Genomic DNA, 5,953 nt, shown 5'->3' on the forward strand with positions numbered 1-5,953 from the left:
TTCCTGATACCCGCCTCCCAGCGGCGGGAATGGGTACTAACCACCTGGCCGACCACTGCGTGTGTCGGAAGTTTTTAAAATTCTGTCGGACTTCAGAAAATACAGCTATATATATATCTGACAGGTAAGTTTCATGAACAAAATGTAAAACTAGAGCGGAAAACCAAAAATAATCTACCCTACACAACTCTGCATGTGAAGCAAAAGCAAGACAGGAAATGCAAGAAAAAATAATAATGACTGGTGTTATGAGTTTAGCTTGCATTGCTCAGTCAGTACTAACTTTCAACACTTTCCAAATAAACTGGCTAAATCAATCAGTACTCATTTATCATTTCCCAAACAATGTCCATGAAGACTAGCCCTCTAAAATGCATTTTTTCCTTTCCCAAACAAAGTCCTAACATAAAAATATACATAGATTACTCATTCATATATTTGTGTACATTTACAATCGCTTAAAAGGCAAAAAATTTAAATGGCTGGTTAAAGGGCCAAACAATAACATTTAGATTCTGGCTATTATATTTGCTTCATTTTACTATTACATAAGCTTGTGGTAACTTATCAAAACATTACTTTCTACCAGCATTGATTCATAACACAAAAAATGCATTAATACGTAAAACAAACGAATTTATATACCGAATCAACAAAATACAAGTCATCTCTTACTCAACTGGGTGTAACCATTGAGTTCTTTTGTTATTGTTATGTTTTGGGATGCCACCAATAGATGGTGTTAGATATTGCCATCAGGTTTTCTGATTGTAAATCAAAGAAAATGGATCAGTAATTTTAAGAGTAAACATTTTTCAATGGTGGCAAACCAGTGTCGACGCTCGCCCTTCTATAACAAGTGTCTGTCATCACTCTGGGGCGACAGCCGCACTCTTAAGGGTTAATTAAGCAACAACCACCACAAAATTGATTGAATACACCACCAAAAATCTGGAAATATCCAAAATATGACAAAGCAACTGCCAAAAAATCACCAATGTTACTCAGGTGCCAGCAGAAAACGAATTGTAGTGCTCTGCAGTTTTGTACCTATTGTTCCCAAAAGTGGGTGAGTCTTGTTCACTCACACTAGTGATGGTGGAACCACCGGTAAATTTGAATTTTTGACTGCTGTGATAGGAAGCTTGAAGCTATATGTAATTGTTTGGTAAGTCCTAATGTAAAACTGAATGATACTGACACAATCTACGCAAGATACTGTTAATCTACATGCTCCTCTTGAATGCCAATTGAGTGTGTCCTCATCTCAGGCACAATTTTCCCTGGCTAGTCTCATTTTCAGACATCTCCACATATGCTTAACAGATGACCTGTCCCCACTGCCATAATGATACAGCAGTACCTCAGGTTTGAACGTAATTTGTTCCAGAAGGCTGGTCGAAATGCAATTTGTTGTAAGAAATAAAAAGGAATCAGGATAATTTGTTCAAGCCCCCTCCAAAAAACTCCCTTTCCAAATTTTTTTCATTATTAATGTGTTCTAATTTTAAATTAAGAAGGTAAAGTAATTAAACAGTATGTTATACAATGTAAAATTTTTGAAAAATTTTGTTTCTGTGTTCAATCTATGAACTGTTTGGCAAAAATGGCATGCGGCCAGCTGGGACTGAGGGAGGATAGATGGGAACCCCTCGAGGAAACCAAAATGGTCGCTGTAGGCCAAGTTTGACAAAAATCAAGTTGATTCACATTTTGCAAGGATAGTCAAAGGTAGGTGTGTGTGTGTGTGTGTGAGAGAGAGAGAGAGAGAGAGAGAGAGAGAGAGGAGAGAGAGAGAGAGAGAGAGAGAGAGTTAGTTTTGGATTACACCAAGGTAGCAATCAGCATTAAACCCATTTTTGTTTGTGCTGTTCATGGATGTGTTAAGTGAAGAGATCAGGAATGAAGAGCTGTAAGAGTTGTACGCCAATGATCTGGTGATTACGTACTGCCAATAATGAGGAAGACCTACAGTGAAGAGTTGGAGAGTGGCTGGTGAGGTTTTTAAGAAAGGGGGTGGCTTAAAGGTGAATGTAAATAAAATGACAAATTTTCTAAGACAATTTGTATTTTTCATAGCTACAAACCTTTGGTCTTAACAATAGGATAGAATAGGTCAACCTGGAGGTGTATGCCTTCCCTCAGTTTTGTTTGATCCATCAAGGTTTTGGTGAGCAGTAGGGAAGATAGAGGCAGAATAGCAATACAAGAAAGAAGAGGCTCAATTATAAAACAAGTGGAAAATGATATTGTCATGTTACAATAAAGTTTTATACATACTTACCTGACAGATATATACTTAGCTATAGACTCCGTCGTCTCCGACAGAATTTCAAATTTCGCGGCACACGCTACCGGTAGGTCAGGTGATCTACCGCCCTGCCCTGGGTGGCAGGACTAGGAACCATTCCCGTTTTCTAATCAGAATTCTTCTCTTCCACCTGTCTCCTGCGGGGAGGCTGGGTGGGCCATTAATCGTATATATCTGTCAGGTAAGTATGTAAAAATAAAACTTTATTGTAACATGACAAATATCATTTTTATACATTCAACTTCCCTGCCAGATATATACTTAGCTGATTAGCACCAGTTGGTGGTGGGTAAGAGACAGCTAACTACTGAAATAGACAGGTAAACAACATATGTTGTAGGTATTAATAAAACCTTGGTTCCTACCTTATTAGGCTGAAGACTTCGCGGCTACTGCCTTGGAGTCTGCTTAGCCTCAAGAGCCTCAGCGAGATATTGATCTATGGCTAAGAGTCTTGTGGGTCTGCCAATGGGGTCCTTATCCCTTACTCGGCAGAGCCTAAAGGCCTTTTGTCATTGGTGCTATTCCACTAACATGACAATACACCTTGTTCAAGGAGCACAAAACCGATCCCGATCACCTGATCCTAACATCCATGTTAGTTCTAAGATTGTAAGGAGTTATCCCCGAACTCCTTACAAACAACCAAAAACGCGAAAACATAAATACACTTTCATTACAAAATATACAAATTTTTTTTTTTTTTTTTTTTTTTTTTTTTTTTTTTTTTTGTACTCCCCTACTAGCCATACATACCCTTGATCCCCTACCAGCAATGACACTATGCTCCCGTGCGACATTAGTGAGCTTGCTAATAGAAAACCAAGCACATATCTGACAAGAGGGTTTATGTACGATAAAACACAAAATTAAGGATCAGTCTTTGCTCCAAGACCCAGTACTGTATCTGCTGATACAAAAGGATCTAGCGAGAAGCACTTCTCATAGGTCACTCTCACATCCTTCAGATAATGAGATGCAAACACTGAATTGCACCTCCAATATGTAGTCTCAATGATATTCTTTAGAGACATATTCTTTTGGAACCGCCAAAGACGTTGCTACTGCCCTCACTTCATGTGTCTTGACCTTTAGAAGACCGAAGGATTCCTCGAGCAGTTCTTGTGAGCGTCCGTAATAACGCTTCTCACAAAGAAAGCCAAGGCGTTCTTGGACATGAGTCTTTTTGGCTTTTGGGGTTCTTCACCGCACACCAAAGACCTTGTTGACAAGCTCCCCATCTGTCTCTCCTCTCTAAATAATATTTAAGAGCTCTCACTGGACAGAGAGACCTCTCTATCTCTCTGCCTACAAGGTTAGATATGGCCTTTTACCTCAAAACTTCTGGGTGGCCACGGTTTTGACGGTTTTGGTTTTTCGTTCTTTGCCAGAAACATTGTCTGGAAAGAAACAGATGGCAGCATCTCCTTTGAACCCCACCGTGGAATCCAGAGCGTGCAATTCGCTCGTCCTCTTGGCTGTAGCGAGAGCCACCAGGAACAAGCATTTCCTAGTGACGTCGCAGAAGGAAGCCAGATGTAAAGGCTCGAATTTATCCGATGAAAGGAATTTCCAGGACCACGTCTAGATTCCAACTAGGTGTCTAGGAGTAGCTGCCTTTGAAGTCTCAAAAGATCTAATTAGATCGTGTTAGATCTTTGTTTGCTTGCAATGTCTAGCCCGATTCCTAAATACTGAAGACAGCATGCTTCTGTATCCCTTTATTGTTGAGACAGATAGGTGTGATTCCTCTCTCAGAAAGAGGAGGAAATCGGTAATATTCACTATCGAGTACTGGAGGGGAGGACCGCTTCTGACCCACCTTACCCATCCTCCTAAAGACTTCCCACTTTGATTGGTATACCTCTTCTCGTCGAAGCTCTGCGGGCTCTAGCGATAGAGACGCAGCTTGCGAGAAAAGCCCCTCGCTCTGACAAGTCTTTCGATAGTCGAAAGGCAGTCAGAGCGAGACCTGGGAGGTTGTGATGAAACCTCTCGAAGTGGGGTTGTCTGAGTAGATCTGGTCTGTTTGGGAAGCGATCTGGGGAAGTCCACTATCCACTCCAGTACCTCCGTGAACCATTCCTGGGCTGGCCAAAAATGGGGCTATTAGCGTCAACTTCGTGCTCTTCGAAGCTACGAACTTTCTGAGCACTTCCCCCAGGATCTGAACGGGGGAAAGGCGTATGCGTCCACACCCGACCAATCCAGGAGAAACGCGTCTATTGCGAAGGCTCTCGGATCTTCCACTAGAGAACAAAAGATCTCTATTCTTTTGGAGAAGGAACGTCGCAAACAGGTCTATGTGAGGTCTCCCCCACAGGGACCAAAGACTTCGACACACTTCTTCGTGTAGAGTCCATTCTGTGGGAAGGACCTGATTCCTCCTGCTCAGTCTGTCCGCTCTCACATTCTTGATCCCTTGAACAAACCTTGTGAGGAGAGTTATGCCTCTTTTCTTCCGTCCAGGTTAACAGGTGTCTTGTTAACTGATAGAGGGAGAAAGAGTGTGCCTCCTTGCTTGCGTTATGTAATCCAGAGCCGTGGTGTTGTCCGAGTTTATCTGTATCACCCCGTCTCTGACTATCTCTTCGAAGAACTTTAAGGCTAGGTGTATGGCCACTAGTTCCTTGCAATTGATGTGCCAGGACACCTGTTCCTTTGTCCAGGTGCCTGACACCCCCTCCCTTGCTCCTAGCGTCGCTCCCCATCCCGACTCCGAAGCGTCGGTAAAATAACACTTGGTCTGGGTTCTGCAGGGCAAGCGATACGCCCTCGTTCTTTTGGAGAGGAGGGATCCACCACTTCAAATGATCTTTTACCTCTTGTGGAAGTTGGAAGATGTCCGAGAGTTGTCCCGTCTTCCAACTCCACACCTCTTTGAGGAAAAAACTGAAGAGGGCGAAGGTGAAGTCTCCCCAGATGAGAAGAACTTTTCTAGTGAGGACAGGGTCCCTAAAAGGCTCAGGTAATCCCTCGCTGAGCTGTTCTTTCTCTCTAAGAAGCTCGAGATTCTCGACACAAACCTCGAGTGATTCTTTCTCGCGAAGGATATACTCGAAAACCCCGAGAATCCATCTGAATCCCCAGATAAGACCAAGTTCTGGCTGGGGATCAGCTGTGACTTCTCGAGGTTGACGAGCAATCCTAGCGAATCTATCATGTTCCTTGTTACTGATAAGTCCTCCAAGCACTGAATCTCCGACTTGGCCCTGATCAGCCAGTCGTCCAAGTAGAGGGAGATGTTTATTCCCTCTAGGTGAAGCCATCTTGCCACATTCGCCATCAGGTTGGTGAATACTTGCGGAGCTGTAGACAGACCGAAGCACAGAGCCCTGAACTGAAAGATCTTGTCTCCTATTACAAAACGAAGATATTTCTTTGACAAATGGTGAATGGGAACGTGGAAATATAGCGTCTTGCAAGTCCAGAGAGACCATCCAATCTCCTGGACGAAGAGCCGACATTACTGAGGCGGACGTTTCCATGCGAAACTTCTTTTTTCTGAACAAAGCGATTCAGAGCGCTTACGTCCAGAACTGGTCTCCACCCCCCCGATGCCTTTGGTACTAGAAAAAGGCGATTGTAAAATCCCGGGGAGTGTGGATCCTGCACAAGTTCGATGGCCTCTTTTTCCCACAT

Source organism: Macrobrachium nipponense, chromosome 1 (genome assembly GCF_015104395.2).
Source record: "Macrobrachium nipponense isolate FS-2020 chromosome 1, ASM1510439v2, whole genome shotgun sequence".
Classification (NCBI taxonomy): domain Eukaryota; kingdom Metazoa; phylum Arthropoda; class Malacostraca; order Decapoda; family Palaemonidae; genus Macrobrachium; species Macrobrachium nipponense.